At 36.2% G+C, this 25,769-nt stretch overlaps 1 long non-coding RNA gene across 1 annotated transcript in view; it reads left to right on the top strand.

Moving 5' to 3' along the window:
- The first annotated feature begins 1,604 nt into the window (after positions 1-1,604).
- The window catches only part of LOC103672223, a 69,585-nt gene continuing 45,420 nt past the window's right edge, over positions 1,605-25,769 (top strand). Inside the window, exons 1-2 of the long non-coding RNA XR_571133.2 lie at positions 1,605-1,842; positions 24,604-24,791. This is a non-coding gene — a long non-coding RNA (uncharacterized LOC103672223). The remainder of the gene's footprint in view (positions 1,843-24,603; positions 24,792-25,769) is intronic.

The raw sequence follows: 25,769 nt of genomic DNA, 5'->3' as shown, positions 1-25,769 counted from the left end.
CTAGTTCTTATGTTCCATAGATGAGAGAAATCATATGATAGTTGTCTTTCTCTGCTTGACTTATTTCACTTAGCATTATCTCCTCCAGTGCCATCCATGTTGTAGCAAATGTTGAGAACTCGTTCTTTCTGATAGCTGAGTAATATTCCATTGTATATATGGACCACAACTTCTTAATCCAGTCATCTGTTGAAGGGCATCTCGGCTCCTTCCACGATTTAGCTATTGTGGACAATGCTGCTATGAACATTGGGGTGCATATGGCCCTTCTCTTCACTACGTCTGTATCTTTGGGGTAAATACCCAGTAGTGCAATGGCTGGATCATAGGGTAGCTCAATTTTTAACTTTTTAAGAGACCTCCACACTGTTTTCCAGAGTGGCTGTACCAACTTGCATTCCCACCAACAATGTAGGAGGGATCCCCTTTCTCCACATCCTCTCCAACAATTGTTGTTTCTTGCCTTGTCTATTTTTGCCATTCTAACTGGCGTAAGGTGGTATCTCAGTGTGGTTTTGATTTGAATTTCCTTGATGGCTAATGATTTTGAACATTTTTTCATGTGTCTGTTAGCCATTTGTATGTCTTCATTGGAAAAGTGTCTGTTCATATCTTCTGCCCATTTTTTGATTTGTTTATTTGTTTCTCGTGTATTGAGTTTGAGAAGTTCTTTGTAGATCTTGGATACCAGTCCTTTATCTGTAGTGTCATTTGCAAATATATTCTCCCATTCCGTGGGCTGCCTCTTAGTTTTTCTGACTGTTTCCTTGGCTGTGCAGAAACTTTTAATCTTGATGAAGTCCCACAAGTTCATTTTATCTTTTGTTTCTCTTGCCTTTGGGGATGTATCATGAAAAAGGTTGCTTTGGCCGATGTCGTAGAGGTTGCTGCCTATGTTCTTCTCTAGAATTTTGATGGATTCCTGTCTCACATCGAGGTCTTTCATCCATTTGGAGTTTATTTTTGTGTATGGTGTGAGAGAGTGGTCAAGTTTCATTCTTTTGCATGTAGCTGTCCAATTTTCCCAGCACCATTTATTGAAGAGACTGTCTTTTTCCCACCAGATGTTTTTTCCTGCTTTATCAAATATTAGTTGCCCAAAGAGCTGAGGGTCCATTTCTGGGCTCTCTATTCTGTTCCATTGGTCTCTGTGTCTGTTTTTGTGCCAGTACCACGCTGTCTTTGTGACCACAGCTTTGTAGTACAGCTCGAAATCCGGCATTGTGATGCCCCCAGCTTTGTTTTTCCTTTTCAACGTTTCCTTGGAGATTCAGGGCCTTTTCTGGTTCCATACAAATTTAAGGACTGTTTGTTCCAGTTCTTTGAAAAATGTCCTCGGTATTTTGATCGGGATAGCATTGAAAGCGTAGATTGCTCTGGGTAGCATGGACATTTTAACTATGTTAATTCTTCCGATCCATGAGCATGGAATATCTTTCCATCTTTTTATGTCTTCCTCAATGTCTTTCAAGAGTGATTTATAGTTTCTAGAATATAGGTCCTTTACGTCTCTGGTTAAGTTAATTCCAAGGTAACGTATGGTTATTGGTGCTATTGTAAATGGGATGGATTCCCTAATTTCTCTTTCTTCGATCTCGTTATTCGTGTACAGAAATGCAACTGATTTCTGAGCATTGATTTTGTATCCCGCCACGTTACTGAATACAAACAGGTCTCTTAATTCTTACTACAGATAATGCTTTATTCCACCTGTGAAAATAGTACTATAGGTCACAGACTAATTCACAAGACTTTATTTTCTTTTAATTTTAACAGAGCAGCATCTGGTCTTCTGGCAGAAAATTCAAACCATTTTGTTGGCAGCTACAGAATTATCCCTTGGTGAGTCTGTTAATGGGATGTTTGAGTTTACATGCACTCTTAACCACCATTACCCTGTGGTATATATTCTTCTTTCCAGGTATTTTCTATGTTGACTACACATATTGGATTTTTTAAAATTAGTTTTACTACTGAAAAAAAAAACCCTAAGGAATTATATTTTATTGGTAGCTCATCTAAGTTATTTTATTCCAGTTGTATATACTCTTTTATCTTAACATTGACTTTTTTGATTTGCAATTTTTCTTCTACGACTTTACACCTCCATTTCTTCTCATACTATTTAGCTTTTCCCTGTTGGTTATATTTCTTAAGTTTTCCTTCTATAATATTTGTAATTTGACTGTATAGTGCAATTCTCCATGAAATTTTCAGAAAAAAAATAGTAAGAAAAAGTGTTAAACAGAGATAATGTGGGCTCTTAATGGAAGATTGTTTTCTGGATTATTATTGTTATTATCATACACATTAATTTTTTCCATATCTATTAAAGACATGAAATTATTTCATTAATGAAAGATCTTATGTGGAAGTACAATAAGCCAGCATAGAGAAAATAAATGAAAACGGGGAAGTTCCTAAACCTGAGTTGGGGCCTTGTAAGAAAAGGATATGTAAATAAAATGATGACTTTTCAGAGTCTTGTTGTGTGACCCAATTCCACTTTTGGATGTTTTGGGGCCTTCCATTACAATTGTTGCTTGTCTCATTCACACTAATTGGACTGGACAGATATGATTATGACTCATACATGAGAGCTAAATAGAAGGAATAAAATATATAACTATAGCAATACTTTAAAAAAGTATTTAACAACAATAATAATAGTACATTCATTAATTCACAACAAGCTATGAGGAGATAATCCTTTTGTGTTTCTTGCATTTCTTTGCTTCTTGAGAGAAGAGGTTATAATTGTCTTTTTGTTCTTAATTACCTTCTAAAAAAAGTCTGTGTATGGTGTTCCATACACAAACTTGGAAAATAGATATTATGTCTCCCTCTTGAGCAAAGGGCTGGCTTGTGTTTTGTCCAGATCATGTCTTCCTATAGGACAAAGTTTGGGTTTGCTTGGATTGGGTTAAAAAATATTGGAGTTTCTTATACCTGTAACACAAATCCACGATATGTGCAGCATCCACCAGGCTTCTCCATGTCACCTGATGAGACTTTAGTGGAAAATAAAAATGGCATGTGCCATGGATAATTAAGTTCTTTGTCTCTGACCCAGGAGTTTCTTCTCTTACACCAACATCCATAAAACAGACAGGATAATTTGTTGCAAGTACATTTATTTTCAGAACTTTCAAGTTTTTGACACATCCTGTAAAATAAAGTAGGTTCTATTACTACATACATTTTTAAATGAGTAAACTAAGGCACAGTGAGCTGAAGTAGCTTTTCCAAGGTCATACATGGAGCAAAGAGGAGAGCTAGGATTCAGATTGAGACAGGGAGCTCCAGAACCCATGCTTTCGAACATGTCACTACATTGCTGGTCATATTTACTTCTAGTTTCTCTCGTGGTATGTGATTCTAGGTAACCTGACTGTAGATATACTTAACAGATGGTAGTGACTGTGAGATGAATTTTGACCTGAAACCTCATTATACAGAAGTCTTAAAATATTCTTCCCAAGGAATGACAAAGTTCAATTTTCAACTGTTTTCTTTAAAAATCAATTCTACTCTTCAAGCCTCTTCTTGAGCATCTTACAAGTAACTCATATCTACTCTGCAATGATCCAATATCCAATATTATTAATTCTAAGGAACATTTGATGTCCTCCTCTAAGTAATAACACTTTCTCATTATTCCTTATTTTTATGAACCCCTTCTCTGAAAAACTTCCTTCCTTCTTAGAAATTTCTCTTACTGGTGTACCACTTTCTACAGGGACATTTATGGATTTTGCCTTCCCCACCTTGGTTACACCTTCTTTGTATAACTGTTCATTACCTTGACTTTCTGGTCATGTAATTTGAATAAATCTTACCTTCCTCTCCCCCTTCAGGAAGGGGCATATATCATCCACAACTCGCCAGTTAGACTCCCGTATTGCCTTCCCCACAGTTACTGGTTCAGAAGTACAAGAGTGAACCAAGCTTCATCAGTCAAAGATAGTGGGCATCAATCTTGAGGTTTTGCTTGAACTACTGGCAGAAAAGCCAAACTCTGGTTGAGTTTTCTAGATTTTGAAAGTAAGCCTATGTCTGCCAGTGGCCATTTTGGTGTTGAGGAAATTTCCTTCCTGAGAATAAAGACAACACAGATCAAAGCAGGGCCAAGATATAGGAGGCGAAATTTTTCTGACAATAGTGTTTGAGTGCCTGGATCCAGCTATGCTATGCTTTAACCTAGAAATATAACTGGACATTTTAGTTTTGTCATGCAAAAATGCTCTCTCCACACATTTTTCCCCGTTAACACACTTTGATTTGGAACGTGGCTACTTACAACATTCTTCAAATTTTTGTGCAATTCTAGTTTCCTTTTTTTCTAAAATTACATATTTTCACTTGATTTATAATTTATCTCACTTTAGAAGGTTACAGATATGTGATTTTTTTTGACTTTTTGATTTTAAAATATCTCTAAAGATTGTATCTCCTTGGAACAAGAAAACCAACATAATTTTTTTATGCATAACTATTTAATATCCAATCATACATGGGTTACAATAATATAAAATGTATCACAAATAAATAAATGATACAACAATAATTATTCAGGACAGTAAACTGATTGAAGAATAATCCCTGCCTGAAATATGAATGAATGTAATAAAATCCCATATTTACTCAGCATTTAACACTGCTTTAAATAATACAGTCCTGATGTTACCGTTTTGAAAACAATATATTAGGTAAATTTATGGTATACTCAGTTTTGCATTAACAAATATGCTGCATGAACATATCAATATATTGCTTATAGGCTTGTTTCTCTTATTCAATCCCACATGGAAGATAAAAATCATAATACTTTTCTGCTTATCAATCCATATTTTCCCCCCCCCCCCCTGGTAACCGGAAGTACTCATGAAGGTGATGTGCTTCTCATTTATCTTGAAAAATTACCTCTCACATTTGGATAGCATAGCATCCTTGGATCCTTCAAAAAGTAACAAAGAGTTTCAAAAAAACCATATACATTCTCTCTTTTAGCTCATATGACTCTTCAGCAAGATAAATGGGAAAGACACTAAGACCTCCATTTTGCATACAAGATAAATGAGACAAGTATTTCAATGAAGTCTAGAATACAGATCTTTAGTTGCTTAGTCCAGCATACCTGTAACTGCAACACAAATGAAAAATAGTTTGAAGTTGGTAGATCAAGTAGAAATATCCTCACCTAAGCATTAAATCTAATGCATTTCATGTATATTACCATATCTTTAAGGTATACAGCCTAGGAGAGGGTCAGAGCTGTCATAGTCCATTACAGGGTAGAAAATAAAAATGCAGAAGACTCATTGATTCATTGAATCTTCAAATATAGGGAATATATTGCAATATGCCAGGCACTGTTTGGGGATAAAGTCTCAGTGGTAAATAAGTCTGACTCTGTTTTGAAAGATGATCTTCTTTTTTATTTTTCTACCTTTATTATATCAACTGGAAAAGGATCTCTTCTCATATTTGATTATTCCTGGTATACCTGGTATATAAACCTAACTCGAAGGCCTAGTTCACTAGGAAATCAAAGGGACCCTATAGGGCCTTGGATGTGAACATTAATACGTTCTTGAGTAAAGTAAAACTATAAAAAAAAGAGTGTATGATCTTGTCTGAGTACAAAATCATATCAGAAACAACCAAACATACATACAAACACACAAAACAGCATTTTCAACTCTGGCAGCTGCCCAGGTGAGCACACAGTTAATCTCTCCCATGAAAGAATATTCACCCTAACCTTTGAAGATGTGCTGCTTTTTGAAGAGGCTGCTTTTTGAAGGTGGGGTAGGCACAATCTTTCTGCTTACTACATGAATAGGAACAGAGTATACATACACATAGCAACATAGTCAACCCAAATGTCAGTGTTCAAGTACAAAGAGTTGCTGCAACCTCAGGCACCCCACCTTCCAAGTGTGCCAGTTATGTTCACCCTCCCTGCTCTGCTCTGAGAAGGAGAGGCACCACGGGGATCAAAATTAAAACACTTAATTACTTTATGCTTTAAATGCAAACTATCTGTGGAAAACAGCAGGCCAATCTTTTTTCCTATCCACTCAACAGAAGGCTCTTTGGTCCCTGGACAACTCCACTAATCATTTGTATTTAAATACTTTTCAGCCGTCTTGCATTCTCCCTACAAACATCTTTACCCTCTTTTGGAAAGGCCTATGCACTTGCTTACTATTTAACCACTTATCTCTTGAAGTAAATGCCTGAGAATTAAAGCTCCCTAGAGCTGGCTGATGAGCGTTCACATAGAGTAAATGTTGTAACACATCTGGAAATAAAGGCTAAGGGGAAAAGGAGGCTAGAACGAGTTTCCAAAGGTACTTCTTGGAATTTGCAGAATTGCCATTATAAAATGAAGTGTTTTCAGTGGAATCAAATTTATATTTCATTAATAACATTAAAATCCTCAGGAAATCTTGTTCATCTATCCCAATGTCATTAGCAGAGAATGGCATTAGGATAGATGTCTTAAAATAGACCATGATAACTGTAGAAAAACAACTGAGAAAATCCTCCAAATATATTATAGATATTAAATTTGCAAGTTTCAATTGCTCCTTATTCTTTTATCTTTTTTTTTTTGTTTAAAGTTAGCACACTGTTTGTTTTCTGAGCATTTCAACATTTATTTTGTAAGTTCTTTTATACTTACAGCAATGATTTGAGTCAGGAAATAGCAATTATCTCAGTTTTGCAAATAAGGAAAATGCACAGACGTTATCTTGGCCCTCATTTGAGGTCACACAATTAATTAGTGCAGAACTTAAACTAGAATACAGATTTTTAAATGCCCTAGCCTAATACTTTTTCATTAGAGTGAGTGGCTTCTTGAATATTTATTTATATAGTCATTATAAAAATATATATTAAGTGCAAATATGTAAAATTGACTTCCTGGGCTTGGGGAAAGACTGTTAGGTAATTTGAAAAGAGTCCTATGGGGAAGGAAATTTGTTCAGATTATAAAAAGTATATATGTAAAAATTGAGACACATTAACTACATATCATAATCACTAGTCGCAGTATGTACGTGGGAGAAGTCCAGGGTAGTTGGAAAGGCAAGACAAAAATGGAATGGTGAGGAAATGGGGGAGTCAATGTGCTCCTTCAGAACTCCTGAACTTAACTTTCTTTTCCAAATTGTCTCTGATCACTGTAATTTGTGATGACAAGGGTCAGCAAAAAAGCATCAAAGATCACAGTACAAAGGTGAAGTGATTCACCCTGCTTTTAAAATCTTAGTATAGAACTCTGAAATCTTCTAATTAAAGCACCAAGATAGGCATCTACTCGACCTTTACTTTGACATCTTTAAATTTAAAGCAATTCAACTCACTCCCACACTCAGGTTAATTTTCACTAGAAGAAATGATTTTGACAGTTTCAGAAAGTCAGATTAAGCTCATATAAGGAAAAAAAGAGTAAAATTTTCTTCTTTTACTAATAGATGTATCCTCCAAGATAAGAGTTCCTGAAAGTTCTAGGACTTGCCAGGATGTGCCAGAGAATAACATGCAGCCAGGAGTTCAGAATTAGGCATGGAGTCCGAAGTATGCGTGTAGCCCATCTCCACCAAAGCCTAGCCACTCTGTGAACTGTCCATAGGATCTTGAGAGAAATACTTGAACATCTCTGAAAGGTGGTTCCTTTTATAAAGTTAGGGATTTATGATGTTGGTAGTGGGCTGAATGGCGGCCTCCTAAAAGATATGTCCTTGGGCTAATCCCCAGAATCGGTGAATGATACCTTATTTAGGAAAAGGGTCTTTTCAAATGTAATTTACCTAAGGATCTTGAGATGAGATCTCCCAGGTCTATCTGGGTCAACTCTAAAGCTAATGACAAGTACCCTTATAAGAGACATGAAGAGGAGAGGCACACAATATAGGGGCAGATTGTGTGACAATGAAAAGAAAGACCGGAGTGATAAGTTTACAAGCCAAGGGACACCATAAGCTGGAAGAGGCAAGGAGTAGATTGTCCCCTAGACCCTTTGGAGGGAGTAAGACCCTGCTGTCATCTTGATGTTGGACCTCTGGCCTCTAGAAGTGTAAGAAAATAAATTTCTGTTTTTAGTCAATGAGTTTATGGTAATTTGCTATAATAACCACAGGGAACTAATATAACATTAAATGAAATACTTGCAAAGAATGTATTTAGCATATGACGTAGAACATAAAATGTTTTTTGGTAAATGGAAGTTGTTATGCAAAGCCTGAGAAGTATATAAAGCCTAGAACCACTGCCAAAGAATGTGTGCACTTGGAGGTTTCCTCCTATTGAGCACTTTACCTTTGTCAAGAATACATCATATAGTTTCTCCAGCTAGCTATAACAAAAGTAGATATTACAATTTCTTTTGGCAGACAAGAAATCTAAGACTCAGAAAAGTGAAATGGCTTGCCCAAGTTCTTATAAAAAGGAGGAGCATCAAGATTAACTCAGGCCTATCTATGGGAAAAGCGTTTACTATCTTTTTTCCATGCCGGTTTTGCAAGATACATTGTGCTGGAGTGGTGAAGGGATTTGGGGGAGATATTGAGCTAAGGACAACAGTTCTGGGTAATGAGTTTGTCAGCCTTACTGGTGATGGCAAGGTGGAAAAATCAAGGAATGAAACAATGGAATAGGTAATGGGAGGCGTAGATAAAAGTGAGAGAGTTAGAAAGAGACCAAATGTGAAATTTGCAAACATTTCCTAGACTAACTGTAATGTTGTTCATTGGAGGCAGGAAATGGGTGCAAGTAAATTGTATAGGATGTTAAATGTTTCAACACTGCCCCAGGCAGAATTCTAAGATGGCCTTCGAGATTCCTGTCCCTTGGTGTACATGCCTGTTATAAGCCCACCCTGGAATATGGGTGGGAACTGTGAATATCACAGGATGTCATTCCTGTGATTACTGTACTTTATGTGGCAAAGATAAACGGATTTTGCAGAAGGTCCCAAATCAGTTGATTTGTAGTTTATCAAAAGAGAGATTATCCTTGGTACACCCAATTAATTAGATAAAAGACCTTAAATGAGCAACCAGGTCCTTGCTGAGGTTAGAAAGAGATTTTGTTGCTGCTCTTGAAGAAGCAAACAGCCATGGTGTGAATTGCCTTTGGAGAAGGCCACATGGCATGGGATTGCGAGTGGCTTCTATGAGCTGAAGTCTCCCCAGCCAACAGTCAGCTATAAAACATGTACCCCAATCCTACAATGATAAAGGGGTAAATTTTGCCAACAATGCGAATAAGCCTAGAAGTAAATCCCTTCCTAATCAAGCTTACTGATATGGATGTACTTTATGAGAACTTGAGTGGGGAGGACTCAGTTTAGCTGTGCCTCGACTTCTGACATATAGCAACTGTGAGAGAGTAAACGTGTGTGATTTCAAGGCAGTAAATGTGTGGTAATTTATAACACAGCAGTAAAAAACTGATACATCTCTCAAAAATAATTTTTTTGGTTTAAATACATAATTTATATGAAAATAAATCAGCACTATGCTACAAACTAGTCTAAACCTTGCAGGGTTTACTGATAGTGCTGGACACGGGTTTTGCCACTCTCTGTTTTGTTCTCAGAAAATGTTCATCCCCTGATTTCACACCCTCACTATACATCCTTTCACCCACTGAACATATTATTAACACCATCAACTATGAGCCATGAAATCTGAATGCCACCTTTATACACACATATGCATATATATACACACAAACATATACAGGCACATACATGAATACACATACCTATCTGCGCACACACAGAGAGACATACGTGAACTCAACCCATTGCACTACATCTACACACACACAAACATGCTGTCATTGCAGCCTGACAACATGTGTTATGCCTTTTTTACCTGCATGAAAGCCATGTCAGTCCTTATTTTATTCCTGTTTCTCTTCAGTACTTAAAACACACTTATGGCCAAATGTACTCCTGCAGTTGTATAGTAATGTACTTTTAACATTTTTATCACATCATAAAATATCATGGTGATGGTACTTTAATGTTCAACTGCTGCATTATTAATAGGAGAGGTTTTGCCTTTCCAGAAGCATCCTGAATTTGTTGTGATCCACAGTCATTATAGCCCAATAAATATGATGTGGGTCAGATTGGAAATGCAAAGAATTTGGTAAACTCTGAATATAATAGGTGCACTTTGAACCATTTACTGCCACAATTGCAATGATGTTATTTCAAAAGAAGCATCTTAGATCTTGAAAGCAAATCTTTTTAACACCATAAATGGTTACCCTATCTTGCAATAAAAATAACAGATTTATTGGCAAAGGTTATAACTTGATAATTTCATATTTTAATTTTCCAAACTCTGGTGGCTGAATGCAGAATGACATAGTTTGAGCATAGAGTAATGATTTAAAGTTCAGCATGTTAATGTGATCCAGATAGTTTTTTATGGCTCAGATAGATTAATTTGTCAAGGTGGGATCAAAAATCTTTGTTTCTCTGGATGAAATTAATATTTTGATATATTTTTATAAAATGGGCTAAAGTATCACTGAATAAAGATGATAAATTAGTTTTGATTTACAAATTTTTTTTTTATTTTTTTATGGTTTTTTTTTTTTAAGATTTTATTTATTTATTTGACAGAGATAGAGACAGCCAGCGAGAGAGGGAACACAAGCAGGGGGAGTGGGAGAGGAAGAAGCAGGCTCATAGCGGAGGAGCCTGATGTGGGGCTCGATCCTGTAACACCGGGATCACGCCCTGAGCCGAAGGCAGGCGCTTAACCACTGTGCCACCCAGGCGCCCCTACAAATATATTTTAAACAAGAAATTCACAAAGTAATGAAACACAAATACATACATGATGCAAATAAAAGCAATGCAAATAGACTAATAGTAGAAAAATTTTCCTAATCAATACATAAAATAATATTTGGAAATGTTATTAACCCAAGTGTGAATAACTAAAAGCAATCAATCATTTATTATCAACTTAGCAAATATTTTCAAGGATTATAATAATAAGTTTTGTCATGGAAATAATGAAATGGGCAAGCTATCTGAAAGTGTGTATCAGTATAATTAAAAAACCTGGAAAATACATATACCTTTGATCTAGTTATTCCAATTTTTCACCTGTAATTATAATCCCCAGGAGACAGTGCAGCAAAGTTACAAAATCTTAAAAGAAAAAAAAAAAAAAAAAAAAACAATGGGACAATTCAAGCCAATTTATTAAAAAAATTAATGATGATAATCTATTTTAAATAGGGCATAGTTCAATGCATACTATGTCATTCTTGACAAAGATAATTAATTGGTAATATATATGCATATGTATATTTAAATGTAAACACTCATGATGACATTTTGCTACATGATATTATGTTCAGTTCAGTTCTATGTTATTCCATTTTAAAAATTCATCTTCATTTTTTCTAAGTATAAATATAATACATGTTCCCTGTAGAAAACTGAATATACAGCTCCAAAGAGAAAAAGTACAAAATGAAAAGATAAAACTTGTTCTTTTAATTTTAAATGACCTTTGCACTATGAAATTCATAAATATTTTTCTACGGATTTGGAAATATATTTTTTTTAATTCTAACATTGGGTATATTATATAAAAATGACTCTTGGATGTTTTTATTTGATTTTTTAATTTATTTTTTTTATTTTAATGTTTTTTTATTATATTATGTTAATCACCATACAGTACATCTCCGGTTTCCAATGTAAAGTTCGATGATTCATTAGTTGCGTATAACACCCAGTGCACCATGCAATACGTGCCCTCCTTACTACCCATCACCAGTCTGTCCCATTCCCCCACCCCCCTCCCCTCCGAGGCCCTCAGTTTGTTTCTCATAGTCCATAGTCTCTCATGTTTCATTCCCCCTTCTGATTACCCCCCCTTTCTTTATCCCTTTCTTCCCCTACCGATCTTCCTAGTTCTTATATTCCATAGATGAGAGAAATCATATGATAGTTGTCTTTCTCTGCTTGACTTATTTCACTTAGCATTATCTCCTCCAGTGCCGTCCATGTTGCAGCAAATGTTGAGAACTCGTTCTTTCTGATAGATGAGTAATATTCCATTGTATAGATAGACCACAACTTCTTAATCCAGTCATCTGTTGAAGGGCATCTCGGCTCCTTCCACGATTTAGCTATTGTGGACATCGCTGCTATGAACATTAGGGTGCATATGGCCCTTCTCTTTACTACGTCTGTATCTTTGGGGTAAACACCCAGTAGTGCAATGGCTGGATCATAGGGTAGCTCAATTTTTAACTTTTTAAGGGACCTCCACACTGTTTTCCAGAGTGGCTGTACCAACTTGCATTCCCACCAACAATGTAGGAGGGATCCCCTTTCTCCACATCCTCTCCAACAATTGTTGTTTCTTGCCTTGTCTATTTTTGCCATTCTAACTGGCGTAAGGTGGTATCTCAGTGTGGTTTTGATTTGAATTTCCCTGATGGCTAATGATTTTGAACATTTTTTCATGTGTCTGTTAGCCATTTGTATGTCTTCATTGGAAAAGTGTCTGTTCATATCTTCTGCCCATTTTTTGATTTGTTTATTTGTTTCTCGTGTATTGAGTTTGAGAAGTTCTTTGTAGATCTTGGATACCAGTCCTTTATCTGTAGTGTCCTTTGCAAATATCTTCTCCCATTCCGTGGGCTGCCTCTTAGTTTTTCTGACTGTTTCCTTGGCTGTGCAGAAACTTTTAATCTTGATGAAGTCCCATAAATTCATTTTATCTTTTGTTTCTCTTGCCTTTGGGGATGTGTCATGAAAAAGGTTGCTTTGGCCGATGTCGTAGAGGTTGCTGCCTATGTTCTCCTCTAGAATTTTGATGGATTCCTGTCTCACATCGAGGTCTTTCATCCATTTGGAGTTTATCTTTGTGTATGGTGTGAGAGAGTGGTCAAGTTTCATTCTTTTGCATGTAGCTGTCCAATTTTCCCAGCACCATTTATTGAAGAGACTGTCTTTTTCCCACCGGATGTTTTTTCCTGCTTTATCAAATATTAGTTGCCCAAAGAGCCGAGGGTCCATTTCTGGGCTCTCTATTCTGTTCCATTGGTCTATGTGTCTGTTTTTGTGCCAGTACCATGCTGTCTTTGTGATCACAGCTTTGTAGTACAGCTCGAAATCCGGCATTGTGATGCCCCCAGCTTTGTTTTTCCTTTTCAACAGTTCCTTGGAGATTCGGGGCCTTTTCTGTTTCCATACAAATTTAAGGACTGTTTGTTCCAGTTCTTTGAAAAATGTCCTTGGTATTTTGATCGGGATAGCATTGAAAGTGTAGATTGCTCTGGGTAGCATGGACATTTTAACTATGTTAATTCTTCCGATCCATGAGCATGGAATATCTTTCCATCTTTTTATGTCTTCCTCAATGTCTTTCAAGAGTGATTTATAGTTTCTAGAATATAGGTCCTTTACGTCTCTGGTTAAGTTAATTCCAAGGTAACGTATGGTTTTTGGTGCTATTGTAAATGGGATGGATTCCCTAATTTCTCTTTCTTCGGTCTCGTTATTCGTGTATAGAAATGCAACTGATTTCTGAGCATTTATTTTGTATCCTGCCACGTTACTGAATTGCTCTATAACTTCTAATAGTTTGGGAGTGGATTCTTTTGGGTTTTCCATATAGAGTATCATGTCATCTGCAAAGAGAGACATTTTGACTTCTTCTTTGCCAATTTGGATACCTTTTATCCCTTTTTGTTGTCTGATTGCTGTTGCAAGGACTTCTAGTACTATGTTGAATAATAGTGGCGAGAGTGGGCATCCTTGTCGTGTTCCTGATCTTAAGGGAAAGGCTTCCAGCTTTTCCCCATTGAGAATGATATTTGCTGTAGGCTTTTCATAGATGGCTTTTAAGAGATTGAGAAATGTGCCTTCTATTCCTACACTCTGAAGGGTTTTAATCAGGAAAGGATGCTGTATTTTGTCAAATGCCTTTTCTGCATCAATTGAGAGGATCATATGGTTCCTGAGTCTTTTCTTGTTGATATGATGTATCACGCTAATCAATTTGTGAATGTTGAACCATGCTTGCATCCGAGGTATGAATCCCACTTGGTCATGACGGATAATCCTTTTAATGTACTGTTGGATTCTATTAGCCAGGATCTTGTTGAGGATTTTGGTGTCTATATTCATTAGGGAAATTCGTCTGTAATTCTCCTTTTTGATGAGGTCTTTGCCTGGTTTGGGGATCAAGGTAATATTGGCCTCATAGAACGAGTTTGGTAGCTTTCCTTCTGTTTCTATTTTTTGAAATAGCTTTAGGAGAATAGGTATTATTTCTTCTTTGAATGTTTGGTAGAATTCCCCAGGAAAACCATCCGGGCCTGGAGTTTTGTTATTTGGAAGGTTGTTTATCACTGACTCAATTTCTTCATAATTAATTGGCCTGTTTAAGAAATCAATTTCTTCCTGTTTCAATCTTGGTAGTTTATAGGTTTCCAGGAAGGATTCCATCTCTTCCAGATTGCTTAGTTTATTGGCATATAGCTGTTGATAAAAATTTCTAATAATCCTTCCAATTTCAATGGTGTTCGTCGTGACCTCTCCTTTTTCATTCATAATTTTAATAATCTGGGTCCTTTCTCTTTTCTTTTGGATAAGTCTTGCCAGTGGTCTGTCAATTTTATTGATTCTCTCAAAGAACCAGCTTCTAGTCCTGTTGATCTGCTCTACTGTACTTCTGGTTTCTGCTTGATTGATTTCAGCTCTAATTTTGGTCAACTGCTTCCTCGTGCGTGGATTAGGCCTGTCCCTCTGTTGCTGTTCCAGCTTCTTGAGGTGAGAATATAAAAACTGCATTTTAGATTTTTCTATTCTTTTGAGTGAGGCTTGGATGGCTATGTATTTCCCCCTTAGGACTGCCTTTGCAGTATCCCATAGGTTTTGGACTGTTGTATTTTCATTCTCATTGGTCTCCATAAATTGTTTAATTTGATTTTTGATTTCCTGGTTTATCGAGTCATTCCTGAGCAGGATGGTTCTTAGTCTCCAAGTGTTTGAGTTTCTTCCAAATTTTTCCTTGTGGTTGAGTTCCAATTTCAGAGCGTTGTGGTCTGAGAATATGCAGGGGATAATTTCAATCTTTTGGTATCGGTTGAGACCTGTTTTGTGTCCCAGAACATGGTCTATTCTTGAGAATGTTCCATGGGCATTAGAATAGAATGAGTATTCTTTGGTTCTGGGGTGTAGTGTTCTATATATATCTATGAGGTCCAACTCGTCGAGTATGGCATTCAAAGCCTTTGATTCTTTGCTTAGTTTTTGCCAGGGTGTTCTGTCTATTTCTGATAGTGGAGTGTTGAGGTCCCCTACTATTAATGTATTTTTATTTATATGTCTCTTTATTCTGGTTAAGAGTTGGCTTGTGTATCTTGCTGCTCCCCTGTTGGGGGCATATATATTTATAATTGTCATATCCACTTGTTGAATACTTCCCTTAAGAATAATATAGTGCCCTTCTGCATCTCTAACTATAGTCTGTAGTTTAAAATCCAATTTATCTGATATGAGAATTGCTACCCCAGCTTTCTTTTGAGGTCCATTTGCGTGAAAGATGGTACTCCATCCCCTTACTCTCAGTCTGAATGCATCTTTGGGTTCGAAATGAGTCTCTTGTAGACAGCAAATGGATGGGTCATTTCTTTTTATCCAATCTGCAACCCTGTGGCGTTTTATGGGAAGGTTCAAACCATTCACATTAAGACTGAGTACTGAGAGATACGATTTTAATGATGCCATGTTGCCAGTAAAGTCTTTGTTTGTATTGGCTGTGACTTTCTGTTCTGTATCACTCTTGGGGCCTTTTTACTTTTATAGAACCCCCCGTAATATCTCCTGTAGGGCTGGTTTCGTGGTTACAAAATTGGTTAGTGACTGGCGATTCTGAAATGTCTTTATTTCTCCATCAATTCTGAATGACAGCCTTGCTGGATAAAGGATCCTTGGCTGCATGTTTTTCTCTGAAAGAGCTTTAAATATGCTCCCCCAACCCTTTCTCTCATTCCAGGTCTGTGTAGACAGGTCTGACGTAATTCTGATGCTTTTGCCTTGGTACGTGAGAAATTTCTAATTCTGATAACTTTGCCTTGGTACGTGAGAAATTTCTTTGCCCTGGCCGCTTTCAATACTGTATCCTTGGATCTAATATTTGCGAATTGCACTATGACGTGACATGGCGTAGGTTTGTCGTGGTTGAGCTTGGGAGGGGTCCTCTCTGCCTCTTGGACACGAATGTTTGTTTCCCTTGCTAGATTAGGGAAGTTTTCAGCTGCAATTTGTTCAAATATCTCTTCTAGACCCACTCGGGGATGCCGATGATTCTGACATTGGAATGTTTCATTGAGTCAGTAATCTCCTGTAACCTACATTCTTGAGCGTGGATTCTTTTGAACCAAGTTTCTATTTTAGCTTTCTCTTCTACTATCCCATCCTCCAATTCGCTGATACGTCTTCTGCCTCATTCACCCTGGCCGTCAGAGCCTCTAGTTTTGACTGCATTTGGCTCATAGAATTTTTAATTTCTGCCAGATTCGCTCTCATTTCCACCCTTAGAGATTCTATATTCTCATTAACATTTTCGTTAATACTTTTTTGAAGTCTACACATCATCTTGACCATTGTTACTCTGAATTCCATTTCTGATAATTTGGTTATATCCATATCCATTAGTTCTCTGCCACAGAAGTGGCATTGTCTTTTCTTTGCTGGGGGGGATTTCTCCTTCTCGTCATTCTGATGAGGAGAGGTTGCGGGGTTGTCCAGAGCCCAGATTATTGACCAGGACCCAGGCCATGCGCCCTTGTTTTATAGGGACCTTAGGGATGTGGGCTTCTTGATTTTTCAGCCTGCCTTCTTGGGGGGAGGGCTGCCGCGCCGATACTCAGACTACCCTGTTTGGGTAGAGTCTCTGTGTCCCCTGCGAGAAAGGATGGGGATGGGCACACTGTGAGCTGGTATTTCCAGGCTTTTGTTCTCTGGTGGCTTTCCCTGGCGGTTTGCTGTGCCTCTTCTGAGAGTCAGAGCAGCAGTGGCCGAATCTCAGCCTCTGTCTCAGAACAGAGGGATCGTGGACCATTCTCCACTGATGTTCTGGCCACTTTAACTCTGTTACTGTTGGTGCTGCTCAACCCAACCCTGCAGTGTCCCGGGATGTCTGCCCCACACCCGGCATCCCAGCCCTCGCTTCCAGGGCCGGCACGTCTCTGTCCTTTGTGTTTCTAGTACCTCCAGCCACCAGCTGCCCCCGCTCACTCTGAAGCTCAGGCCCTCAGTCTGGTGGTGCGCACTCCCAGCTCATGTTCTCAGTCTGCTGTCTCGCGGGTGCCGGTCCGTGAGTCCGCCCGCTCCCCTGTGCAGGTGGCTACCGCTTCCCAGCGCCCGATCGCGGCGTCTCCCTCCCCCTTCCGTTTATCTTCCGATATCTGTGCGCGGTTTCACGGCTCCCCGCTTCAAACCTCAATCCTCAGCCCTGGAGAAGTTCATTTGTAGAGATCCAGATGTATCTTCTTGCGTCTCAGCCTGATTCCGTGGATGTTCAGGCTGGTCTGGTACCTATCCAGCTTGCCTCAGGGGACCGGCTGAAAAAGGGGTCCCCTACTCCTCCGCCATCTTAACTCCTCCTGGATGTTTTTAAATAATATCCCATAGTCTCTGTAGATAGAAAACATTTTGAAATCCTGTTTCTTTGCCTCCTCAGGTAAATATTTGACTAGTGAATAAATATAGGCATTTTTAGCTATGATTTAGTGACTCCTTTTCAAACTTTTCAAAGGATTATAGCTGTGGCTAGTATTTAATGATAGATTGAAAGTAGAATTAAATATCATGTTTCTATATATCTCCAGCACCCTCATCACATATTAAATTTGAGGTGAGAGTTATTTTTTTCTGAATTTTAGCTTTTTCTGATCTCTCAGCTGTCGTTATCATTATACTTATAGGAAGAGAATTTGAGAATTCCATTCAAAATTGACCTTGATCAATTAATCTTTCACAAAAGAGGCAAGAATATGCAATGGAAAGGGTCTCTTTAGCAAATGGTATTGGGAAAAATGGACACCAACATGCAAAAGAATGAAACTGTACCACTTTCTTAGACCATACACAAAAATAAACCCAAAATGGATTAGGGACCTAAATGTGAGACCTGAGACCATAAAAATTCTAGAAGAAAGCACAGGCAGTAATTTCCCTGACATCAGCTGTAGCAACATTTTTCTAGACATGTCTCCCGAGGCAAGGGAAATAAAAGTAACAATAAACTATTGGGACTACATCAAAATAACAAGTTTCTACACTGCAAAGGAAAACAATCAACAAAAAACAACCTACTGAATATTATTAGCAAATGACATATCCAATAAAGGGTTAGTATGCAAAATATATAAAAAATTTATAAAACTCAATACTCAAAAAAACAAATAACCCATTTTAAAAATGGGCAGAAGACATAAACAGACATTTCTCCAAAGAAGACATACAGGTGGCCAATGTGTACATGAAAAGATGCTCAAATCACTGATCATCAGGGAAATGCAAATCAAAACTGCAATGAGATATCACCTCACACCTGTCAGAATGGCTAAAGTCGCAAACACAAAAACAAGTGTTGGCAAGGATGTGGAGAAAAGGAACACTCATGCATTGTTGGTGGGAATACAAACTGGTGCAGCCACTCTGGAAAACAGTGTGGAAGTGCCTCAAAACATTAAAAAGTGGAACTACTATGACTTAGTAATTGCACTACTGGATATTTACCCAAAGAATATGAAAACACCAATTCAAAAGGATATATGCACCCCTATGTTTATTGCTGCATTATTTACAATAGCCAAATTATGGAAGCAGCCCAAGTATCCATTGATAGATGAATGGATAAAGAGATGTGGTATGTGTATATAAACATATACACATATTTACATATTTATATACACATATACATACAATGAAATATTAGCCATAAAAAAGAATGAAATCTTGCCATTTGCAGTAACATGGATGGAGCTAGAGAGTATAATGCAAAGAGAAATAAGTCAGTGACAGACAAATACCATATGATTTCACTCATATGTGGAATTTAAGAAACAAAATAAATGAACAAAGGAAAAACAGAGAGAGAAAATTCAAAAAAAGAAAAAAAAAACACTCTTAACTATATAAAAGTAACTGTGGTTACCAGACTGATGCATGAGGGAATGGGTGAAATGGTGATGGGGATTTAGAGTATGCTTATCATGATGAGCAGTGAGTAATGTATAGAATTGTTGAATCACTATATTGTACACCTGAAACTAATACAACACTGTATTTAATTATATTGGAATTAAAATAAAAACTTAATAAAAAATTGACCTTGAGAGGTTTCCAGCATAAAATTAGTTCTCCTTCCTCCCTTCTTCCCTCCTTTCTCCTTTCCCCGAGCAATATTCCTTGCCCACTATTGTGTTAGAGGCTGCTGCTGGTCATTTCCCTAAACCTGTGTTCTTTCTTTATTTATTGTTCCCTAAACCTGTGTTCTTTCTTTGTCGTATCACTTACTATAATTTATTGTAATACTTGTTTGGAGTATTTTAACTCCTTGATTCTAAGCTTTGGGGGAACAGATACAAAGCTATCTTGCTCACAATTATATCCCTTATGTCTATCACAGTGTTTGGTACATTGTATATGTCGAATACATACTGGTTGAATACATAAAAAAAGGAAGAGGAAGGGAAGGAAAGAGAAAAAGGGAACCAAGAAAGGAAACAGAAGAGAATTATTATTATCCATTCATCTATCAGTGGACACTTGGGCTGCTTCCATAATTTGGCTATTGTAATAATGCAGCAATAAACATAAAAAAGCATATATACTGAATTTTTTTTTCTTTTTTTATACTTTGTAATGTTTCTCCTCTTTTTATTCATTTTTAATGTTTTGGCCCTATTAGTCAACTCAAATCAGTATACATTTGATTTTAACCTTCTGCCAATGTACTTTATCAAAGGGCCAATACTTATTCAAAGTTTAATGACTTATTTTTGGTTATAATCTTATGGAACGATATGAATTTATAAACTTTTGGAGTTAGTATTTGCCCTTTACTTTGGCTTGTAGGGAAATCAATCCAATAAAAGTCAGCAAAAAGATACAAAGAAACTGCCAAAATGTTTGGAGTATTATATAATTACTTTGGGTATTGTTTTTAAAAACCTGAATATTAAGTTCTGCATGCATATGGAACATACACAAATTTATGCTACTTTCAGTAGAGACCATTTAATTAAAGAAGAATGAAAACAATTTAAAAACTTATTCTAAATTCATTTGGTAATGTGAGGATATAATACACATGAAGTCACTAGACTCATAAATTCATAAATAAAGGAAGTAAATTAGAAAATAGCACGGCTAATTTGATATAAAACACCAAGTCAATGGGGCATCTAAAAGTGTCATTCAAAGTTGGAATATAGTTAAGAAAATGAGCTTTAAGATCTCATTAGGAGCTGAGCCCAATAAAATCTCATAAGTTTTTCAGTGCTTAGGATGAGTATTGGAAATTTGTTTATATTAGTTCAAATTGGTCCTGAGTATCTCATTTTCTTGTTATTACGTATTCTCAATTATCTGAGAATTTAAATGCAGGAAAAGAAATAGTAAAGAATGCTAAAGGTGGAAGTGGGTCGTAATTTCATAAATACTATCATACATTGTTTCTGAAAACCAAATAATTTTTGAGCATCTCAAAGGCAAAAATCTACAGTTTATATCAAAATTTGAAGAAGAGGAAACTCAATTTAGTTTGCTCCAAAAATCAAGCCTGATTTTTCAAGAGAAGCAAATTTATTTTTCAAAATACCAAATATACCACACACACACACAAACACAACACCCCCCTACACAAAAAATATGGGACATCATATTTTAGAAAATCAGAATATGTCCTAAATTATGTTTTTCTTTTAACAAATTGTTTGATCATAGTAGGAATTTTCAGGAAGGGATTTATCTTGGATTTATGAAGTTTACCAGTTCTAATTTTTGTGCTATTATAATGTACATGGGATACTGAACTGTAATAGCTCAATTTAGAGAACATGAGTTAATACCTTACCTAGAAATAGTGTACTAAATACAAGGTGGAAATAGTCAAATTAATCGGTGTTCCTAATACTCCTATCTCATTTGTATCCTTTGGTAAAATTCACAGAACCTGGTAACTTGATTAAAAATGCAAAAGGGATGGAAAGGTACATAGAGGCATGTTACAATCTATAATTTTTTTTACCCCAAAATTGCACAACGTTAGGTATCATTTCCACATGTGGAAAAGAATGTATAGCGTAGAGAAAACAAATCAGAAAAGGAGGTAAAGAAAATAGGAATTGGGAGGTTATATTGGGATAATACCCCATATTATTTGCTATCAAATATATTTCCAGAGCTTCCCTCCAAAGGCAGTCACAAATGGGTTTCTATGCTCTAAGTGAATTGATATTTCCAGTATAGTAATTTGGAGTCTGAGCGCAGCCATCATAGAACAAGGGATAATTAAATAATCCGATGGCTTAGAATCTGTGCACTGATGGGAGAAGGAAGGGACAGGAGGAAGAAAGATTAGAAACTCAAATTGATGTGATGCCATGTGGTCCAATTACCCCTACATGGGAAGTGCAAGGGAAATAGAGCTTTTGGGTTTTATTTGGATGGAGGAGTAGCAAACTAAGGCAATTTCAGTTTATAATTTTGCTCAATTAAAAGAAAAAATACAGTGTGTTATTTTACTAATTTGTTATTTAAATGATGGTGTATCCATTTCATTTAATAATATTAAAAATCTACTTTGTCTACATGGATTATAACCTTAAACTTGAGGATTGAGGAAGTTTGATCTACTGCCATCAGAGCTGGTACAACCGTGGCCAAGCACTGGTTAAAGGTTAAAGACTGAAAAATGGAAAGTGAAGTTTCATTTTCCAATCTCTTTCCAAACTCCAGTTTCTACCTAATAAGATATATCCCTAAGGCATGATAGGAAAAGCAGCAACTTATTCTTTAGATAAAAAGAGAAGACTTGCTATTTGGAGATTTCAGTGTATCTCCTTTCATAATAATTTAGTGCACTTACAACAAATTGAAGTAATTAGATTTTAAGACTTTAATTTGTCAGCCATAGCAATTTATAATTCTTAGTAGCAAGGTTCCAGTCATTGATATATATCAAAAGTATCCTTTTAGTATCAGGGGAAGGGGCTGATGTTCTTGGTAAGAGTAATTTTGCCATAATGGAGAGATCAAATTACAAAGATAACCTTGAGTTAAAGGTGATTCAGCAGGACAGTGGAACTGATGTCCCTATAAAAGGACATGTTAGGCAGTTACACTGGTTATACTTTTGTTGAACAATTGGTTAGCTTTATAGTTTGGAAAAAGAGATAGTTATCAATTTTATTTTGGTGAACAAGATTTGGTCCTGAATTCACTACTTCACTTTGTAGTTGTAGACTTGACCCAAAGTTGAGTAAGCCTTTTATCTGATAAACATAAAATGTTAGGTGTATCTTTGTGGCTAATGAACCAATCATCTCACAAATTGTTGAAGGTTAAATTTCACTGTAATTTAGCTTTTGATAGTTTTGAGCAATTATAAACTTCCCCCCATTTTTCTGACACACAGTAGATCCATCAGTGAAATATGGCCATTGTCTTATACTGAACTATGACAATACAATGTATCTTCCAACCCAGACAAGTTTGAAAGTAAACAAGATACTATTAACAATTTATACTAGGATATAAGACATAAGCCCAAACCATGTTAGACCCATAATTAGGGCATCAAAATTATGAACTGTTTTCCATGAAAATATTTTATGGTGGGGTAGGAATAATCAAATTTTCGGTGACGGTGAGGTTAGTTTTACTTTGGTTTTCAAATGAAACTCAATTTATGAAACAAATAGCATCTTGAAAAATGTTCCTAGGTTTTAATTTATAAGCATCATATTTGTTTTCTGTGGATTTCAATTCTTCAAATTCATTCCAGTTTTTTATTTAAAAACCTTACACATTTAATTAGTGACTGTATATTGAGATTTTATGTGATACTAATATATATTTTATATTTAATATCCAATAAAGAATAGAAAAATTGCCAACAAATCCATCATTTGGAATATCAGTTGATGATGTTGAGGGCATTAAGTTGAGTAGATACTGAATGTTAACATTTAGCTATGTGGGTTAAATTGTGTAGAATTTTTTTGGAAGGGACATAAGTTTATAATAAACCAAGTTTTAAATTCTTCTTTAATATAACAATTTATGTCAAATCACTCAAAAATTTTAATGGAGTTATGCTTTAAAAGAAACAGTGTCTTGCTGTCTAGTCAGTTTTTCTCCAGGAAGGATGATAAAGTTACTAGATTACAGAAATAGAGCTACGCCATTTAGACTGATTAGACAATATTAGGGAGTTAACTTGACTTTTCAGACCTACCTACACAAAGTTCTCTGTTGGTGGTTCTGTGATATTATTCTCCTAAACAAGATGGAGTTTTAACTTACATTTCTATTTCTTATGGTGTCTTGTGCATACAAAACCCTTTTAAATATATGTGGACTGGAAAGTGATTATTTTTTTATGTCTTACCTCTTGAACCAAATTCCAAATTCTAACAGAAATCACTTGACTAGAAATGAAAGGGAATTCTTCAGTAGCTGTTGGCCATTTTATAGTTATTTTTTCTCATTCATATTAGATTCAAGCTCTTTTATGTAATTATCCAATCAATTTTAATGCAGAGAGATTTCTAGATAGACATTCATGGATGAAATCTAGAGCTCCAAAATCATGCTTTATCAAAATGTACTGATTAAAAGTTCCCCTATGTCTTTTTTTTTCTCTCCAGAAGAAGATGCCAATCACCTGGTAAGATCAAAGAGCAGGAACAGAAATAATTTTTTTAAGAAAGAGGAGATTCTGATAATCATGAAATATTGGATAGTTTATGATTAAACATTATATTTTAAAATCTAAAAGAAGGCTATATCTGAAACTAATATTACATTGTTTTGGGTTGTTTTTTTTTTTAAGATTTTATATATTTGAGAGAGAGAGAGAGAGAGCAAGTGAGAGAGAGCATGAGCAGGGGGCAGGGTAGAGGGAAAGGAAGAAGCAGACTCCCTGCTGAACAGGGAGCCAGATGTGGGACTTGATTCCAGGACCCTGAGATCATGACCTGAGCCGAAGTCAGACACTTAACTGACTGAGCCACCCAGGTGCCCTACACTGGAACTTAAATAAAAACTTTAAAAAATAAATTTATAATGCGAAAAAATCTTAAAGAAGGCAAAAGTCAAATTCTCAAAACTAGTACTTAAGATCTAATGAGTATCAGAACCAAGAAAGTTATATACAATGAGAATGTACAGAAATGGCCCAGATCACAGTTGAAAATGCAATCGTTCGTATTTATTAAATGTGTGCCATGTGTATTATCTTAAAACTTATTTTAATAGGAATGCTTCAGGATATTTTTATCCTTATTTTACCCATGTAGAAACGGAGGTTCAAAAAGTCAAAGGATTTTCCCAGTAACTCAACTATTAGATGACAGAGAGGAGGTTCCAGCCAAGACCATGCAGATTTCTGCCCAACTCAGCAGCCTTGGAGACCTAGGAACTAGCTTCCTCATCTACTGACTCTACTGCCCCATTGTAGAGATGAAGAAATTGAGCAACACTAAAGGTGAGGCCAGGATTCTCATTTCTGTATAACTCCAAACTCTGTTTCCTACCATGTCATATTACATGATAAAAGCACACCTGGTTTTTTTTTTTAATTAAAAGTATTCAAGGGTAGATAATAATGTTTCAGTTTTGACAGTGGAAGAAAACACTTTTTGGAAATTTGAGGGGTATAAATTATCCAATGAAGCTAGTGGTTTCTCTAGCGGTTTCTCTAGTGGTTTCTCTTCAAATTCTAATGGGAACGGTGACATATGAAACATTATTTAAAACTTAGTAAGGAATACAAAAGGTTAACATGCAATTGTGTGCATCCCTCTGCCTGTGGCTTTTTTTGTTGTTGTGTCAAAGGACCATCGTCAAGTGTTCTGACACAAATCTTCTGAGTAAAATGATTCCTAACAGTTTTTTATATTTAGAAAAAAATGTGGGGAACCTGGGTGGCTCAGTCAGTTAAGCATCTGACTCTTGATTCTGGTTCAGGTCCTGATCTCAAGCCCCCTGTGGGCTCCACACCCAGTGTGGACTCTGCTTGAGATTCTCTCTCTCCCTCTACCCCTCCCCCTGCTTGTGTGTGCACATGCTCTCTCTCTCTTTCTCTCTCTCGATAAATAAATAAATAAAATCTTTAAAAAAAAAGACTTAAAGTGAACAAACTATTAAACTAATGAAAATTGTAATGTTGAGAAAAATTTCAAAGGGGATAATGATGGTAAAATTTAACATCAGCTGTTCTGTGTGAAATCTAGACATCAGACTTGAGGTCCTCAAAATTTCCAGGCCATGTTTTTTTGGAGAAGGCTATGAATCTCCTAATACTGTGTCCTAGGTTTTCCTTCTTACTTTTTTCTTTTTTTCATACTTGAGTAGAATATGGAGGTAATATTAGTAGTGGCTTACATGTTCAATTTTTTTTTTTTTTTTTGGTGGTGGTGGTTTGTTTTTATTTTTATTTTACTTTTTAATTAAAACTTTATTT

The sequence above is a fragment of the Ursus maritimus genome, unplaced genomic scaffold (genome assembly GCF_017311325.1).
Source record: "Ursus maritimus isolate PB19 unplaced genomic scaffold, ASM1731132v1 scaffold_5, whole genome shotgun sequence".
Taxonomy (NCBI): Eukaryota; Metazoa; Chordata; class Mammalia; order Carnivora; family Ursidae; genus Ursus; species Ursus maritimus.
This window is presented reverse-complemented; position numbering and strand designations above follow the sequence as displayed.